An 18,278-nucleotide genomic window follows, 5' to 3' on the forward strand; every position below is an offset into this window, starting at 1 on the left:
CCAATATTGGTATATGGAGCCATGCACAACACAGCATGTTTGGATTACACTCTGCCATGCAAGTCAATAAGTGTGTGGTAACCATCGGACTGCACTCTAATGACATCTGAATGCAGTCAGCTCTCCACAGACTTACAGAATGGAAAAGATGGATTTTTTTGTCTCCATCTTCTCCTCAAAGAATAGGACCACACTATGATCACACTCTGATCAGAGTGTGATTAGTAGGGTTGAGCGAAACGGGTCGAAAATTTTCAAAAGTCGCCGACTTTTGGCAAGGTCGGGTTTCATGAAACCCGACCCGACCCCTGTGTGTGGTAGGCCATGAAGTCGGCGATCTTTTGAATCTAGAATCGGAATTTCGATACCGATTCCCGATATGTTTTTATCGGGAATTGGTATTGGAATTCAGATTTAAGTGGAAAATAAAGAATTAAAATAAAAAATATCGCAATACTTACCCTCTGACGCGCCCTGGTACTAACCGGGAACCTTCCTTCCTTAGAATCAGCCTTCCAGGACCTTGCGGTGACGTCGCGGTGACTTCGCGGCTTGTGATTGGCCGCGCGGCCGCCCATGTGACCGCTCGCGCGACCAATCACAAGCCGCGACGTCACCGCGACGTCACCGCAAGGTCCTGGAAGGCTGATTCTAAGGAAGGAAGGTTCCCGGTTAGTACCAGGGCGCGTCAGAGGGTAAGTATTGCGATATTTTTTATTTTAATTCTTTATTTTACACTAAAATATGGATCGCAGGGCCTGAAGCAGAGTTTCCGCTCCTTCAGACCCTGGGAACCATGGAAACCCAATGCATTGCATTGGGTTTCGAATTTCGGCCGACCCCGACTTTTTTATAGGATCGGCCGATTTCACTCGACCCGACTTTTGAAAAAGTCGGGTTTCGTGAAACCCGACCCGATCCTATAAAAGTAAAGGTCGCTCAACCCTAGTGATTAGAGTGTCATTTGCATTGACCTGATTTTCTCAAATGAGAGAATTTGATTATCTGTGCCTAACATATATGGTACAGTGTTTTCACCAAATAATGAATACATTTTTTTTCTCATTCCTACTTATCTAGAGAACAATTCAGTCTGTCTTATATCCCCATTCCATTCAATTAAATCTATAGGAGTTTAACAATGTATGATAAAAAAAAATGAAAACTACATAGTAGTAGTTGATATTTTTTTTATTGATTTCCATCAGAATCAAACAGGTCTCAGTCCAATGGCAGTGGATGGGAGATTGAAATACAAGTAGGTATCTAATATACACTGCTGTAACATCTTGTAGCAGAGTTACGGTACACATCAAAATGAGCCAGAATTATGATTGAAAGTGAGTCAGAATTCTATCGCACATGACGTGCTCTACACCAATGCTTTAGTCATTTTATGCACTTCACCCGATAATAAGTGAGTGTGGGTTTTTGGGGCAATTAACTATAGTTTTAGATTATTATTAGTTATTATTATTATGGTTTCCTTTATTACATGGCACTTTACATGTGAAAAGGGGTATACGAAATAAAAAAAAACAAGTACAATAATCATGAACAATACATGTCACCGACTGGTACAGGAGGAGACAGAAGATGTGCCAAAAAACTGATTAAAAGTAAGAGGTAGTGTAACGTTAGTGTGGACAGTCTGGTGTCTTTAGGGGAAGGAACGCGATAGTACAGTTCACCACCCTTACATTTAATCATGTAATGTGGATTGTGTTGTGTTTATTATGTACTAGCTGAAGAGCCCGGCGTTGCCTGGGCATAGTAAATATCTGTGGTTAGTTATAGCACCTCACTTCTCTTATTTTCCCATCACGCCTCTCATTTTCCCAATCACATCTTTCATTTCCCCCCTCACATCTCTAATTTTCTCCCTCACACCTCTCATTTTCTCCCTCACTCCTCTCATTCCCCCCTAACACTTGTCATTTCAACCTCACATCTGTCATTTTCTGATCACTCCACTATTTTTCCTCACTCCTCTCATTTTGCACTCACACCTTTTCATTTTCACCTCACACCTCTCATTTTCATCTCATCACCTCAGTATATACATGTTTGTCATCTCCCTTATATATAGTATACATCTGTATGTCATCTCCTGTATATAGTATATACCTGTATGTCAGCTCCCCTGTATATAGTATATACCTGCTGTGTGTCATCTCCTTCTATATATAGTATATACCTGAATGTCATCTCCTTCTATATATAGTATATACCTGTATGTCATCTCCTCCTGTATATAGTATATACCTGTGTGTCATCTCCCCTGTATATAGTATATATCTGTGTGTCATCTCCTCCTGTATATAGTATATACCTGCATGTCATCTTCTATATATAGCATATACCTGTATGTCATCTCCTCCTGTATATAGTATATACCTGTAGATCATCTGCTCCTGTATATAGTATATACCTGTATGTCATCTCCTCCTGTATATATATGTACCTGTATGTCATCTCCTCCTCTATATAGTATATACCTGTGTGTCATCTCTCCTGTATATAGTATATATCTGTGTGTCATCTCCCCTGTATATAGTATATACCTGTGTGTCATCTCCTCCTGTATTAGACCTCGTTCACACGTTATTTGCTCAGTATTTTTACCTCAGTATTTGTAAGCTAAATTGGCAGCCTGATAAATCCCCAGCCAACAGGAAGCCCTCCCCCTGGCAGTATATATTAGCTCACATAATATAATAACACATAATAGACAGGTCATGTGACTGACAGCTGCCGTATTTCCTATATGGTACATTTGTTGTAGTTTGTCTGCTTATTAATCAGATTTTTATTTTTGAAGGATAAAACCAGACTTGTGTGTGTTTTAGGGCGAGTTTCGTTTGTCAAGTTGTGTGTGTTGAGTTGCGTGTGGCGACATGCATGTAGCGACTTTTGTGAAATGAGTTTTGTGTGGCAACATGCGTGTAGCAACTTTTTGTGTGTCGAGTTGCATGTGACAGGTTAGTGTAGCAAGTTATGTGCAGCAAGTTTTGTGCATGGCGAGTTTTGCGCGTGGCAACTTTTGCATGTGTTGCAACTTTTGTGCATGTGGCAATTTTTCCGCGTGTGCAAGTTTTGCGTGTGGCGAGTTTTCCATGAGGTGAGTTTTGTGTTATGAACAGGTGATTCAGAACCACAATGGACCTAGTGGTTAAGAGCACACAAAGTGACCTGATAGTTACTAACATAGGACGAGCTCTGAGACGTGGGAACTCTGCTGACCGCAATCCCTATTCCTACCATACCACACTAGAGGTAGCCGTGGATTGCGCCTAACGCTCCCTATGCAACTCGGCACAGCCTGAGAAACTAACTAGCCCTGAAGATAGAAAAATAAGCCTACCTTGCCTCAGAGAAATTCCCCAAAGGAAAAGGCAGCCCCCCACATATAATGACTGTGAGTTAAGATGAAAATACAAACACAGAGATGAAATAGATTTAGCAAAGTGAGGCCCGACTTACTGAATAGACCGAGGATAGGAAAGATAGCTTTGCGGCTAGCACAAAAACCTACAAACAACCATGCAGAGGGGCAAAAAGACCCTCCGCACCGACTAACGGTACGGAGGTGCTCCCTCTGCGTCTCAGAGCTTCCAGCAAGCAAGAAAAACCAATATAGCAAGCTGGACAGAAAATATAGCAAACAAAACACAAAACACAAGCAGAACTTAGCTTATGCAGGGCAGACAGGCCACAAGAACGATCCAGGAGAGAGCTAGACCAATACTGGAACATTGACTGGAGGCCAGGAACAAAGAACTAGGTGGAGTTAAATAGAGCAGCACCTAACGACTTAACCTCGTCACCTGAGGAAGGAAACTCAAAAGCCGCAGCCCCACTCACATCCACCAGCGGAAGCTCATAGACAGAACCAGCCGAAGTACCACTCATGACCACAGGAGGGAGCTCGACCACAGAATTCACAACAGTACCCCCCCTTGAGGAGGGATCACAGAACCCTCACCAGAGCCCCCAGGCCGACCAGGTGGGCCAAATGAAAGGCACAAACCAGATCGGCAGCATGAACATCAGAGGCAAAGACCCAGGAATTATCTTCCTGACCATAACCCTTCCATTTAACCAGGTACTGAAGTTTCCGTCTCAAAATACGAGAATCCAAAATCTTCTCCACTATATACTCCAACTCCCCCTCAACCAAAACCGGGGCAGGAGGATCAACGGATGGAACCACAGGTGCCACGTATCTCCGCAACAATGAACTATGGAATACGTTATGGATGGAAATAGAAGCTGGAAGGGTCAAACAAAAAGACACAGGATTAAGAACCTTAGAAATCCTATACGGACCAATGAAACGAGGCTTAAACTTAGGAGAGGAAACTTTCATAGGAATATAACGAGATGACAACCAAACCAAATCCCCAACACGAAGTCGGGGACCCACACAGCGCCTGCGGTTAGCGAAACGTTGAGCCTTCTCCTGAGACAATGTCAAATTGTCCACCACATGAGTCCAAATCTGCTGCAACCTATCCACCACAGTATCCACACCAGGACAGTCAGAAGACTCAACCTGCCCTGAAGAGAAACGAGGATGGAAACCAGAATTGCAGAAAAACAGCGAAACCAAAGTAGCCGAGCTGGCCCGATTATTAAGGGCGAACTCAGCCAAAGGCAAAAAAGACACCCAATCATCCTGATCGGCAGAAACAAGACATCTTAGATATGTTTCCAAGGTCTGATTGGTTCGTTCAGTCTGGCCATTTGTCTGAGGATGGAAAGCCGAGGAAAAAGACAAATCAATGCCCATCCTAGCACAAAAGGCTCGCCAAAACCTCGAAACAAACTGGGAACCTCTGTCAGAAACGATGTTCTCTGGAATGCCATGTAAACGAACCACATGCTGGAAGAACAATGATACCAAATCAGAGGAGGAAGGCAATTTAGACAAGGGTACCAAATGGACCATCTTCGAGAAGCGATCACAAACAACCCAAATGACCGACATTTTTTGAGAGACGGGGAGATCCGAAATAAAATCCATAGAGATATGTGTCCAGGGCCTCTTCGGGACTGGCAAGGGCAAAAGCAACCCACTGGCACGAGAACAGCAGGGCTTAGCCCGAGCACAAGTCCCACAGGACTGCACAAATGAACGCACATCCCGCAACAGAGACGGCCACCAAAAGGATCTAGCCACCAAATCTCTGGTACCAAAGATTCCAGGATGACCAGCCAACACCGAACAATGAACCTCAGAGATAACTCTACTCGTCCATTTATCAGGGACAAAGAGTTTCTCCGCTGGGCAACGGTCAGGTCTATTAGCCTGAAATTTTTGCAGCACCCGCCGCAAATCAGGGGAGATGGCAGACAAAATTACCCCCTCCTTGAGAACACCCGCCGGCTCAGACAAACCCGGAGAGTCAGCCACAAAACTCCTAGACAGGGCATCCGCCTTCACATTTTTAGAGCCCGGAAGGTACGAAACCACAAAGTCAAAACGGGAGAAAAACAGCGACCAACGAGCCTGTCTAGGATTCAACCGTTTGGCAGACTCGAGATAAGTCAAGTTCTTATGATCAGTCAAGACCACCACGCGATGCTTAGCTCCTTCAAGCCAATGACGCCACTCCTCGAATGCCCACTTCATGGCCAGCAACTCTCGATTGCCAACATCATAATTACGCTCAGCAGGCGAAAACTTCCTGGAAAAGAAGGCGCATGGTTTCATCACCGAGCCATCAGAACTTCTTTGCGACAAAACAGCCCCTGCTCCAATCTCAGAAGCATCAACCTCGACCTGGAACAGGAGCGAAACATCTGGTTGACACAACACAGGGACAGAAGAAAAACGACGCTTCAACTCTTGAAAAGCTTCCACAGCAGCAGAAGACCAATTGACCACATCAGCACCCTTCTTGGTTAAATCAGTCAACGGTTTAGCAATACTAGAAAAATTATTGATGAAGCGACGATAAAAATTAGCAAAGCCCAGGAACTTTTGCAGACTCTTCAGAGATGTCGGCTGAGTCCAATCATAAATGGCCTGAACTTTAACAGGGTCCATCTCGATAGTAGAAGGGGAAAAAATGAAACCCAAAAATGAAACCTTCTGAACACCAAAGAGACACTTTGACCCCTTCACAAACAAAAAATTCGCACGCAGGACCTGGAACACCATTCTGACCTGCCTCACGTGAGACTCCCAATCATCCGAGAAGACCAAAATATCATCCAAGTATACAATCAGGAATTTACCCAGGTACTCTCGGAAGATGTCATGCATAAAGGACTGAAACACTGATGGAGCATTAGAAAGCCCGAATGGCATAACCAGGTACTCAAAATGGCCCTCGGGCGTATTAAATGCTGTTTTCCATTCATCGCCCTGTTTAATGCGCACAAGATTATACGCACCACGAAGATCTATCTTGGTGAACCAACTAGCCCCCTTAATCCGAGCAAACAAATCAGACAGCAGCGGCAAGGGGTACTGCAATTTGACCATGATTTTATTTAGAAGGCGGTAATCAATACAAGGTCTCAGCGAACCATCCTTCTTGGCCACAAAAAAGAACCCTGCTCCCAATGGCGACGATGACGGGCGAATATGACCCTTCTCCAAGGATTCCTTTACGTAACTCTGCATAGCGGCGTGCTCAGGCACAGACAAATTAAACAGTCGACCTTTAGGAAACTTACTACCAGGAATCAAATCGATAGCGTAATCACAATCCCTATGTGGAGGTAAGGCACTGGACTTGGGCTCATCAAGTACATCCCGGTAATCCGACAAGAACTCTGGGACCTCAGAAGGGGTGGATGATGAAATAGACAGAAATGGAACATCACCATGTACCCCCTGACAACCCCAGCTGGACACAGACATTGATTTCCAATCCAATACTGGGTTATGGACTTGTAGCCATGGCAACCCCAACACGACCACATCATGCAGATTATGCAACACCAAAAAGCGAATATCCTCCTGATGCGCAGGAGCCATGCACATGGTCAGCTGGGTCCAGTACTGAGGCTTATTCTTGGCCAAAGGCGTAGCATCAATTCCTCTCAATGGAATAGGATACTGCAAGGGCTCCAAGAAAAACCCACAGCGCCTAGCATACTCCAAGTCCATCAAATTCAGGGCAGCGCCTGAATCCACAAATGCCATGACAGAATAGGATGACAAAGAGCAGATCAAAGTAACGGACAAAAGAAATTTCGACTGTACCGTACCAATGGTGGGAGAGCTAGCGAACCGCTTAGTGCGCTTAGGACAATCGGAGATAGCATGAGTGGAATCGCCACAGTAAAAACACAGCCCATTCCATCGTCTGTGTTCTTGCCGTTCAGCTCTGGTCAAAGTCCTATTGCATTGCATAGGCTCAGGTTTATGCTCAGATAATACCGCCAAATGGTGCACAGTTTTACGCTCACGTAAGCGTCGATCGATCTGAATGGCCAAAGACATAGACTCATTCAGACCAGCAGGCATAGGAAATCCCACCATGACATCCTTAAGGGCTTCAGAGAGACCCTTTCTGAAAATTGCTGCCAGAGCACATTCATTCCATTGAGTGAGCACAGACCACTTCCTAAATTTCTGACAATATATCTCTATCTCATCCTGACCCTGAGACAGAGCCAGCAAGATTTTCTCTGCCTGATCCACTGAATTAGGTTCATCATAAAGCAACCCGAGAGCCAGAAAAAACGCATCAATATCACATAATGCAGGATCTCCTGGCGCAAGGGAAAATGCCCAGTCTTGAGGGTCGCCACGTAATAAAGAAATAATGATCTTTACTTGTTGAACTGGGTCACCAGAGGAGCGGAGTTTCAAAGCCAGAAATAGTTTACAATTATTTTTGAAATTCAAAAACTTAGCTCTATCTCCAGAAAATAACTCAGGAATAGGAATTTTAGGTTCTAACATAGGATTCTGAACCACTAAATCTTGAATGTTCTGAACACTTATAGCGAGATTATCCATCAAAGAGGACAGACCTTGAATGTCCATGTCTACACCTGTATTCTGAACCACCCTGATGTAAAGGGGAAAAGAAGGACTAAACACAGTGCAAAGAAAAAAAAATGGTCTCAGAACTTCTCTTTTCCCTCTATTGAGAAGCATTAGTACTTTGGGCCTCCAGTACTGTTATGAACAGGTGATTCAGAACCACAATGGACCTAGTGGTTAAGAGCACACAAAGTGACCTTATAGTTACTAACATAGGACGAGCTCTGAGATGTGGGAACTCTGCTGACCGCAATCCCTAATCCTACCATACCACACTAGAGGTAGCCGTGGATTGCGCCTAACGCTCCCTATGCAACTCGGCACAGCCTGAGAAACTAACTAGCCCTGAAGATAGAAAAATAAGCCTACCTTGCCTCAGAGAAATTCCCCAAAGGAAAAGGCAGCCCCCCACATATAATGACTGTGAGTTAAGATGAAAATACAAACACAGAGATGAAATAGATTTAGCAAAGTGAGGCCCGACTTACTGAATAGACCGAGGATAGGAAAGATAGCTTTGCGGTTAGCACAAAAACCTACAAACAACCACGCAGAGGGGCAAAAAGACCCTCCGCACCGACTAACGGTACGGAGGTGCTCCCTCTGCATGTCAGAGCTTCCAGCAAGCAAGAAAAACCAATATAGCAAGCTGGACAGAAAATTTAGCAAACAAAAAGTAACACAAGCAGAACTTAGCTTATGCAGGGCAGACAGGCCACAAGAACGATCCAGGAGAGAGCCAGACCAATACTGGAACATTGACTGGAGGCCAGGAACAAAGAACTAGGTGGAGTTAAATAGAGCAGCACCTAACGACTTAACCTCGTCACCTGAGGAAGGAAACTCAGAAGCCGCAGCCCCACTCACGTCCACCAGCGGAAGCTCATAGACAGAACCAGCTGAAGTACCACTCATGACCACAGGAGGGAGCTCGACCACAGAATTCACAACAGTTTTGCACTTGTGGCGAGTTTTGCAAGAGCCTAGTTTTTGCATGTAGCGAGTTCTGCGCGTGGCAAGTTTTGAGTGGCGACTTTTGTGTTTCGACTTTTATGTGGCGAGGTTGGTGTATTTGTGGTGAAATGTGTGCTGAGGGTAATATGTGTTCAAGCACGTGGTGGTGTGTGGCGCATTTTGTGTGTGTGTTCATATCCCCGTGTGTGGTGAGTATCCCATGTTGGGGCCCCACCTTAGCAACTGTATGGTATATACTCTTTGGCGCCATCGCTCTCATTCTTTAAGTCCCCCTTGTTCACATCTGGCAGCTGTCAATTTGCCTCCAACACTTTTCCTTTCACTTTTCCCCATTATGTAGATAGGGGCAAAATTGTTTGGTGAATTGGAAAGCGCGGGGTTAAAATTTCACCTCACAACATAGCCTATGATGCTCTCGGGGTCCAGATGTGTGACTGTGCAAAATTTTGTGGCTGTAGCTGCGACGCCTCCAACACTTTTCCTTTCACTTTTTTCCCCATTATGTAGATAGGGGCAAAATTGTTTGGTGAATTGGAAAGCGCGGGGTTAAAATTTCGCCTCACAACATAGTCTATGACGCTCTCGGGGTCCAGACGTGTGACTGTGCAAAATTTTGTGGCTGTAGCTGCGACGGTGCAGATGCCAATCCCGGACATACATACATACACATACACACACACATACACACACACATTCAGCTTTATATATTAGATTGTCTTTGTCTATATTGTGTAATGTGAATTGTAATGTATTGTGAAGATGAGTAATGTATAGTATAGGATGTACGGCATAGTGTATAGTATAGTTAGTGATGACAGGGTTTGGAAAGTAAACTGAGCAGAGCTGCATAGACATAAAATTTTGTCCCTAAGTGAGAGGAGACTAATGATGAGGGATAAGATCCTGAAAAGAACTAACTGACCAGACATTTTATTTTTTAGTCATGATAATTACATACATATATTATACATATTATAATTATCGCTTTCTGTCTCGCCCTCTCTCTCATATACAGTATATTGTGACAAAGTCACTGGTAAAGTGCTGGAGGGGAAATATGTTTCACTATGGCCGGTGTCATGATCCCAATGGCAGGGGATCACTAAAGGACAAGCACAGATACAAACAAGCTCTAGGGCGATGGAACCTGAGCTGACCGCGACCCTGAACCTAACACACAAATAAAAGTAGCCGGGGAACGTGCCTACGATGATCCTAGACGTCTCGCTCCAGCCGAAGATCTAACTTCCCCTATTAGAAGAAACACAGACCTCTCTTGCCTCCAGAGAAATACCCCACAGAAATAGCAGCCCCCCACATATAATGACGGTGAAATGAGAGGAAAGCACATACGCAGTATGAAAACAGTTTCAGCAAAATGAGGCCCGCTAAAGCTAGATAGCAGAGGATACAAAAGTGAACTGCGCGGTCAGCGAAAAACCCTTCAAAAAACCATCCTGAAATTACTTGAACTCATGTGCCAACTCATGGTACATGAGGAGCAATTTCAGCCCACTAGAGCAACCAGCAGCAATAATCACATATCTGCAGGCTGGACTAAAAACCAAATAAAGCAAAACACCAAAACAGGAAAATCCAAACTTAGCTTGACCAGAAGATTCTAGGAGCAGGGAGCAGAGGTAACAAGACACACTGGATACATTGATAACCGGCGAGGAAATGCCAGCAAAGCCAGGTTAAATAGGAAACTCCCATATCCTGATGGAACAGGTGGAACCCAGAGACCCAGGAAAGACAAGTCACCCAGTACCATCAGTAACCACCAGAGGGAGCCCAAAAACAGAACTCACAACAGTACCCCCCCGTTGAGGAGGGGTCACCGAACCCTCACGAGAACCACCAGGGCGACCAGGATGAGCCCTGTGAAAAGCGCGAACCAAATCATCAGCATGAACATCCGAGGCAACCACCCAAGAATTATCCTCCTGACCATAACCCTTCCACTTGACCAAATACTGGAGTTTCCGTCTGGAAACACGAGAATCCAAGATCTTCTCCACAACATACTCCAATTCTCCCTCCACCAGCACTGGAGCAGGAGGCTCAAGCGAAGGAACAACAGGTACCTCATACTTCCGCAACAACGACCGATGGAATACATTATGAATAGCAAACGATGCCGGGAGATCCAAACGAAACGACACAGGGTTAAGAATTTCCAAGATCCTATAGGGACCGATGAACCGAGGCTTGAACTTAGGAGAAGAGACCTTCATAGGAACAAAACGAGAAGACAACCACACCAAGTCCCCAACAAGAAGTCGAGGACCCACGCGGCGACGGCGATTAGAAAACTGCTGAGCCTTCTCCTGGGACAACTTCAAATTGTCCACCACATGACTCCAAATCCGATGCAACCTATCCACCACCATGTCCACTCCAGGACAATCAGAAGGTTCCACCTGACCAGAGGAAAAACGAGGATGAAACCCCGAATTACAAAAGAAAGGAGAAACCAAGGTAGCAGAACTAGCCCGATTATTAAGGGCAAACTCGGCCAGCGGCAAAAAGGTAACCCAGTCATCCTGATCAGCAGAAACAAAACACCTTAAATAAGTTTCCAAGGTCTGATTAGTTCGTTCAGTCTGGCCATTCGTCTGAGGATGGAATGCAGACGAAAAGGACAAATCAATGCCCATCTTAGCACAGAACGTCCGCCAAAATCTAGACACAAACTGGGATCCCCTGTCAGAAACGATGTTCTCAGGAATCCCATGCAAACGAACCACATTCTGAAAAAACAGAGGGACCAACTCAGAGGAGGAAGGTAACTTAGGCAAGGGTACCAGATGAACCATTTTAGAAAAGCGATCACACACAACCCAGATGACGGACATTTTTTGAGAGACAGGGAGATCCGAAATAAAGTCCATGGAAATGTGCGTCCAAGGCCTCTTCGGGATAGGCAAAGGTGACAACAATCCACTGGCCCGAGAACAGCAAGGCTTAGCCCGAGCACAAACCTCACAAGACTGCACAAAAGAACGCACATCCCTCGACAAGGAAGGCCACCAAAAAGACCTGGCCACCAAGTCTCTTGTACCAAATATTCCAGGATGACCTGCCAACGCAGAAGAATGGACCTCGGAGATGACTCTACTGGTCCAATTATCCGGAACAAACAGTCTCTCAGGCGGACAACGATCAGGTTTACCCACCTGAAACTCCTGCAAAGCACGTCGCAAGTCTGGGGAGACAGCAGACAAAATCACCCCATCCCTAAGGATACCAGAGGGCTCAGAATTTCCAAGGGAGTCAGGCACAAAACTCCTAGAAAGAGCATCCGCCTTCACATTCTTTGAACCTGGCAGGTATGAAACCACAAAATTGAAACGAGAGAAAAACAGTGACCAACGAGCCTGTCTAGGATTCAGACGCCTGGCAGACTCAAGGTAAATCAAATTTTTGTGATCAGTCAAGACCACCACACGATGTCTAGCACCCTCTAGCCAATGACGCCACTCCTCAAATGCCCACTTCATGGCCAAAAGTTCCCGATTACCAACATCATAATTCCGCTCAGCCGGCGAAAACTTTCTAGAAAAAAACGCGCATGGCTTCATCACTGAGCCATCGGAGCTTCTCTGTGACAAAACCGCCCCCGCTCCAATCTCGGAAGCATCAACCTCAACCTGAAAAGGGAGCGAAACATCTGGCTGACGCAACACAGGAGCAGAAGAAAACCGGCGCTTAAGTTCCTGAAAGGCCTCCACAGCCGCAGGAGACCAATTAGCAACATCAGCACCCTTCTTAGTCAAATCCGTCAAAGGCTTAACAACACTAGAAAAATTAGTTATAAAACGACGATAGAAATTAGCAAAGCCCAAGAACTTCTGTAGACTCTTAAGAGATGTAGGCTGCGTCCAGTCACAAATAGCCTGAACCTTGACGGGATCCATCTCAATAGTAGAAGGGGAAAAAATATACCCCAAGAAAGAAATCTTCTGGACTCCAAAGAGACACTTTGAGCCTTTTACAAACAAGGAATTGGCCCGCAGGACCTGAAACACCTTCCTGACCTGCTGAACATGAGACTCCCAGTCATCAGAAAAAACCAAAATATCATCCAAATACACAATCATAAATTTATCCAGATATTCACGGAAAATATCGTGCATAAAGGACTGGAAGACTGAAGGAGCATTAGAAAGTCCGAAAGGCATTACCAAATACTCAAAATGGCCCTCAGGCGTATTAATTGTGGTTTTCCACTCATCACCTTGCTTTATTCGTATAAGATTATACGCACCCCGAAGATCAATCTTAGTGAACCATTTAGCCCCCTTAATGCGAGCAAACAAATCAGTCAACAATGGCAAAGGATACTGATATTTTACGGTAATCTTATTCAAAAGACGATAATCTATACAAGGCCTCAAGGAACCATCTTTTTTGGCCACGAAAAAAAAACCTGCTCCCAAAGGGGACAAAGATGGACGGATATGTCCCTTTTCCAAGGACTCCTTAACATAATCCCGCATAGCAGTATGCTCTGGCACTGACAGATTGAACAAACGACCTTTAGGAAATTTACTGCCTGGAATTAAATTTATAGCACAATCGCAATCCCTGTGAGGAGGAAGCGAACTGAGCTTAGGCTCCTCAAAAACATCCCGATAGTCAGACAAAAACACAGGAATCTCAGAAGGAGTAGATGAAGCGATAGAAATCGGAGGTGCATCATCATGAACCCCCTGACAACCCCAGCTTAACACAGACATCGATTTCCAGTCAAGGACTGGATTATGAGTTTGTAACCATGGCAGACCAAGCACTAGGACATCATGCAAATTATACAGTACCAGGAAGCGAATCACCTCCTGATGAACAGGAGTCATACGCATGGTCACTTGTGTCCAGTACTGAGGTTTATTCATAGCCAAAGGTGTAGAGTCAATTCCCTTCAAAGGAATAGGGACTTCCAGAGGCTCCAGACTAAACCCACAGCGATTGGCAAATGACCAATCCATAAGACTCAGGGCAGCGCCTGAATCCACATAGGCATCGACGGAAATGGATGATAATGAACAAATCAGAGTCACAGACAGAATGAACTTAGACTGTAAAGTACTAATGGCAACAGACTTATCAACCTTTTTTGTGCGTTTAGAGCATGCTGATATAACATGAGCTGAATCACCACAATAAAAGCACAACCTTTTTTTCCGCCTATATTTTTGCCGTTCACTTCTGGACTGAATTTTATCACATTGCATTATCTCAGGTGACGGTTCAGACGACACCGCCAAATGGTGCACAGGTTTGCGCTCCCGTAAACGCCGATCAATCTGAATAGCCATAGTCATAGACTCATTCAGACCAGTAGGCGCAGGGAACCCAACCATAACATCTTTAATGGCCTCAGAAAGGCCATCTCTGAACCTTGCAGCCAGGGCGCACTCATTCCACTGAGTAAGCACCGACCACTTCCGAAATTTTTGACAATAAATTTCTGCTTCATCTTGCCCCTGAGAGAGGGCCAACAAAGCTTTTTCAGCCTGAATCTCTTGGTTAGGTTCCTCATAGAGCAAACCCAATGCCAAAAAAACGCATCCGCATTAAGCAACGCAGGGTCCCCTGGTGCCAATGCAAATGCCCAATCCTGAGGGTCACCCCGCAGGAAAGATATAATTATCTTTACTTGCTGAGCAGGGTCTCCAGAGGAGCGAGATTTCAAAGAAAGAAACAACTTGCAATTGTTCCTAAAATTCAGAAAACGAGATCTATCTCCAGAAAAAAACTCTGGGACAGGAATTCTAGGTTCAGACATAGGAGCATGTACAACAAAATCCTGTATATTTTGAACCTTAGCGGCAAGATTATTCAGGCTGGAAGCCAAACTCTGGACGTCCATGATAAACAGCTGGGATCAGAGCCATTCAAAGATTAAGAGGAGGAGGAAGTAGCCAGGCTGCAATAAGGCTAGGCAGCAAACTCTGAGGGAAAAAAAAAAAAAAAAAAAACTTCCTCAGACTACTTATCCTCCTACTTCAGCCAATACAATTAACACTTTGTGGGCCGGTTATACTGTCATGATCCCAATGGCAGGGGATCACTAAAGGACAAGCACAGATACAAACAAGCTCTAGGGCGATGGAACCTGAGCTGACCGCGACCCTGAACCTAACACACAAATAAAAGTAGCCGGGGAACGTGCCTACGATGATCCTAGACGTCTCGCTCCAGCCGAAGATCTAACTTCCCCTATTAGAAGAAACACAGACCTCTCTTGCCTCCAGAGAAATACCCCACAGAAATAGCAGCCCCCCACATATAATGACGGTGAAATGAGAGGAAAGCACATACGCAGTATGAAAACAGTTTCAGCAAAATGAGGCCCGCTAAAGCTAGATAGCAGAGGATACAAAAGTGAACTGCGCGGTCAGCGAAAAACCCTTCAAAAAACCATCCTGAAATTACTTGAACTCATGTGCCAACTCATGGTACATGAGGAGCAATTTCAGCCCACTAGAGCAACCAGCAGCAATAATCACATATCTGCAGGCTGGACTAAAAACCAAATAAAGCAAAACACCAAAACAGGAAAATCCAAACTTAGCTTGACCAGAAGATTCTAGGAGCAGGGAGCAGAGGTAACAAGACACACTGGATACATTGATAACCGGTGAGGAAATGCCAGCAAAGCCAGGTTAAATAGGAAACTCCCATATCCTGATGGAACAGGTGGAACCCAGAGACCCAGGAAAGACAAGTCACCCAGTACCATCAGTAACCACCAGAGGGAGCCCAAAAACAGAACTCACAACAGGCCGGCGTCACACTAGGCGTAGGGAAATACGGTCCGTATTATACAGGCGTAATACGCAGAAATGTTCCCAAAACAGTGATCCGTATGTAATCCGTAGGAAGGGTGTGGCAGCGTATTTTGCGCATGTAAACCTCCATATGTAATCCGTATGGCATCCGTACAGCGAGATTTTCTCACTGGCTTGCAAAATGGACATAGAATGGATCCATGGGCTCAAATATTCATGAAAACATATATACAGTCTCTCTCTCTCTGTGTATATATATATATATATATATATATATGTATGTCAGTGAGACACATATATATATACATATATTTATATTTCATACAGCGCTAGATAGCAGAAAAGCCGGTAATTCTATTGCCGGCTTTTGCTATCTCCTTCTCAAACCCGACAGGATATGAGGCATGGCTTACATACAGTAAACCATTTCATATCCCTTATTTTTTTTTACATATCCCTCATTAATAATGTTACAAATGTATGTGTGTAAAATTTGGGGGCTCTAGCTGTTAAAATAAAGGGTTAAATCACGGAAAAAATTGGCGTGGGCTCCCGCGTAATTTTCTCTGCCAGAGTGGGAAAGCCGGTGACTGAGGGCAGATATTAATAGCCTAGAGAGGGACCATGGATATTGTTCCCCCCCCCGGCTAAAAATACCTGTCCCCAGCCATCCCAGAAAAGTTACATCTGTAAGATGCGCCTATTCTGACACTTAGCCTCTCTCTTCCCACTCCTCTGTAGCAGTGGGATATGGGAAAATAAAGGGTTAATGTCACCTTGCTATTGTAAGGTGACATTAAGCCTGGTTAATAATGGAGAGGTGTCAATAAGACACATATCCATTATTAATCCAATAGTAGTAAATGGTTAATAAAACACACACACATTAGGGAAAAAGTATTTTATTGAAATAAAGACACAGGGTGTTCTAATAGTTTATTATACACTCAATCCAAATGACAACCCTTGTTCTGTAAAAAAGGAAAAATAAAAAAACAACAATATCCCATACCTTTCTGCCTTTACAGTCATGTCCCACACTGTAAATCCATTTGAATGGGTTAAATAATTTTACAAGCAGGAGCTCTGCTAATGCAGCCGCCCCTGCCTGTAGAAACTGGAGAATGAATGGGAAGAAGGAGAACACAGCTACCTAGACTTGCGGTGCTGCGCTCCCTGCTGGCATAACCTCAGATGAACTCGAGCGTGAGAAAATATTAAGAAAAATTCCCACACTAGAGTTCATATGAGTCATCTGACTGCACACTAGGTGTGAGCCCTACCTCCGCTTCTTCACTGGGGCTGTTGTCATCTTTCTTGGTGTACACCGGCTCCACCCGATTCACCTCCATGCTCCTGAGTAATGCAGACATCTCGCTGCAAGCAGATGACGCCTTCTCCCTCACTTCTCGGGCATTCGACACCATGGCTCTGCCTTGCTCTGGGTGAAGCTCCCCTCCGCTCACCGTCCCATTTATTCCAAGTGCAGCGCTCTATCCAGTGAGCATGACCTTTGGAGGGTTGAGCGAATCTTAACCGTTGGCTGTCCCGTGTAGGGCAACTCCTTGACATGTGTTCCATATTTCCTCAAGTCCAACACTCACTTCTGCGCCTGTCTGGTGGGTGCTTTGGTCTAGTTCACCGTCCTTCAGGAGAGACATACCCCCTCTGTAATCACTCATCATCCGAGGATATAGGATTAGATTCTGGGGCTGCTGCTGGAGTTTCTCTTACGCTCCATATCTCTCCTCTAATTTCTCTTATCTCTTGCTGTAAGTTTCCCTGGGGTATGAGATTGGACTCTAAGGTAGCAGCAAGAGCTTCCTTTAGGCTCCTTTTTTCTGCACTCATTTTTCAAGTTTCCTGCCATAATTTGCAGTACCACTCCGGCTCTGCCGCATTTGGGGTAGCTACTTCGCGGCTCCAGACCATCCCTGCCAAGGCTGCGGTCCCCTGCTCCTGGAAACCAAGGTAGCAGCAAGAGCTTCCCTTAGGTTCCCTATTTCTGCCCTCATTTTTCGCATTTCCTGCCTTAGTTTGCGGTACCACTCCGGCTCTGCCACGTTTGGGGTAGGTACTTCGCGGCTCCGGACCATCCCGGCCAAGGTGGTGGTCCCCTGCTCCTGTTCCCTTTTGCACACTTCAGCCCCAATTTCTAAGAAAGTCATATGCAGCCTAGCATGCAGGCACTCCCGCAAAGCTTGTTTAAGCGGCATTTCTCTGAGCCCCGCCACCAACTGGTTTCTCAATATCACGTCAGGGGACCCCAGTCCAATTACCCCCACATAATCCCAGTGGGCGATATGCGCTTGTATCTCCTGCAGCGCATTAATGTACTGCGTCATGGACTCAGCCTCCCTTTGGACACGGCAGAACAAGCGCATCCGCAGTTCCTGAACATCAGTGGGATCTCCATGCATTTCCTCTAGGATCTGAAATACCTTGGTCAATGTGTCCCGTTCATGAGAGGAGCTGAACATTACAGAATATTGGGCCTC

General features: G+C 45.1%; 1 protein-coding gene across 7 annotated transcripts in view; it reads left to right on the top strand.

The window, feature by feature from the left end:
* LOC138651117 (beta-1,4-galactosyltransferase 1-like) overlaps positions 1 to 18,278 on the top strand; it is a 480,309-nt gene that overhangs the window by 212,472 nt on the left and 249,559 nt on the right. The gene's annotated exons all lie outside the window — the stretch shown is intronic.

This window comes from Ranitomeya imitator, chromosome 1 (assembly GCF_032444005.1).
Source record: "Ranitomeya imitator isolate aRanImi1 chromosome 1, aRanImi1.pri, whole genome shotgun sequence".
Lineage (NCBI taxonomy): Eukaryota > Metazoa > Chordata > Amphibia > Anura > Dendrobatidae > Ranitomeya > Ranitomeya imitator.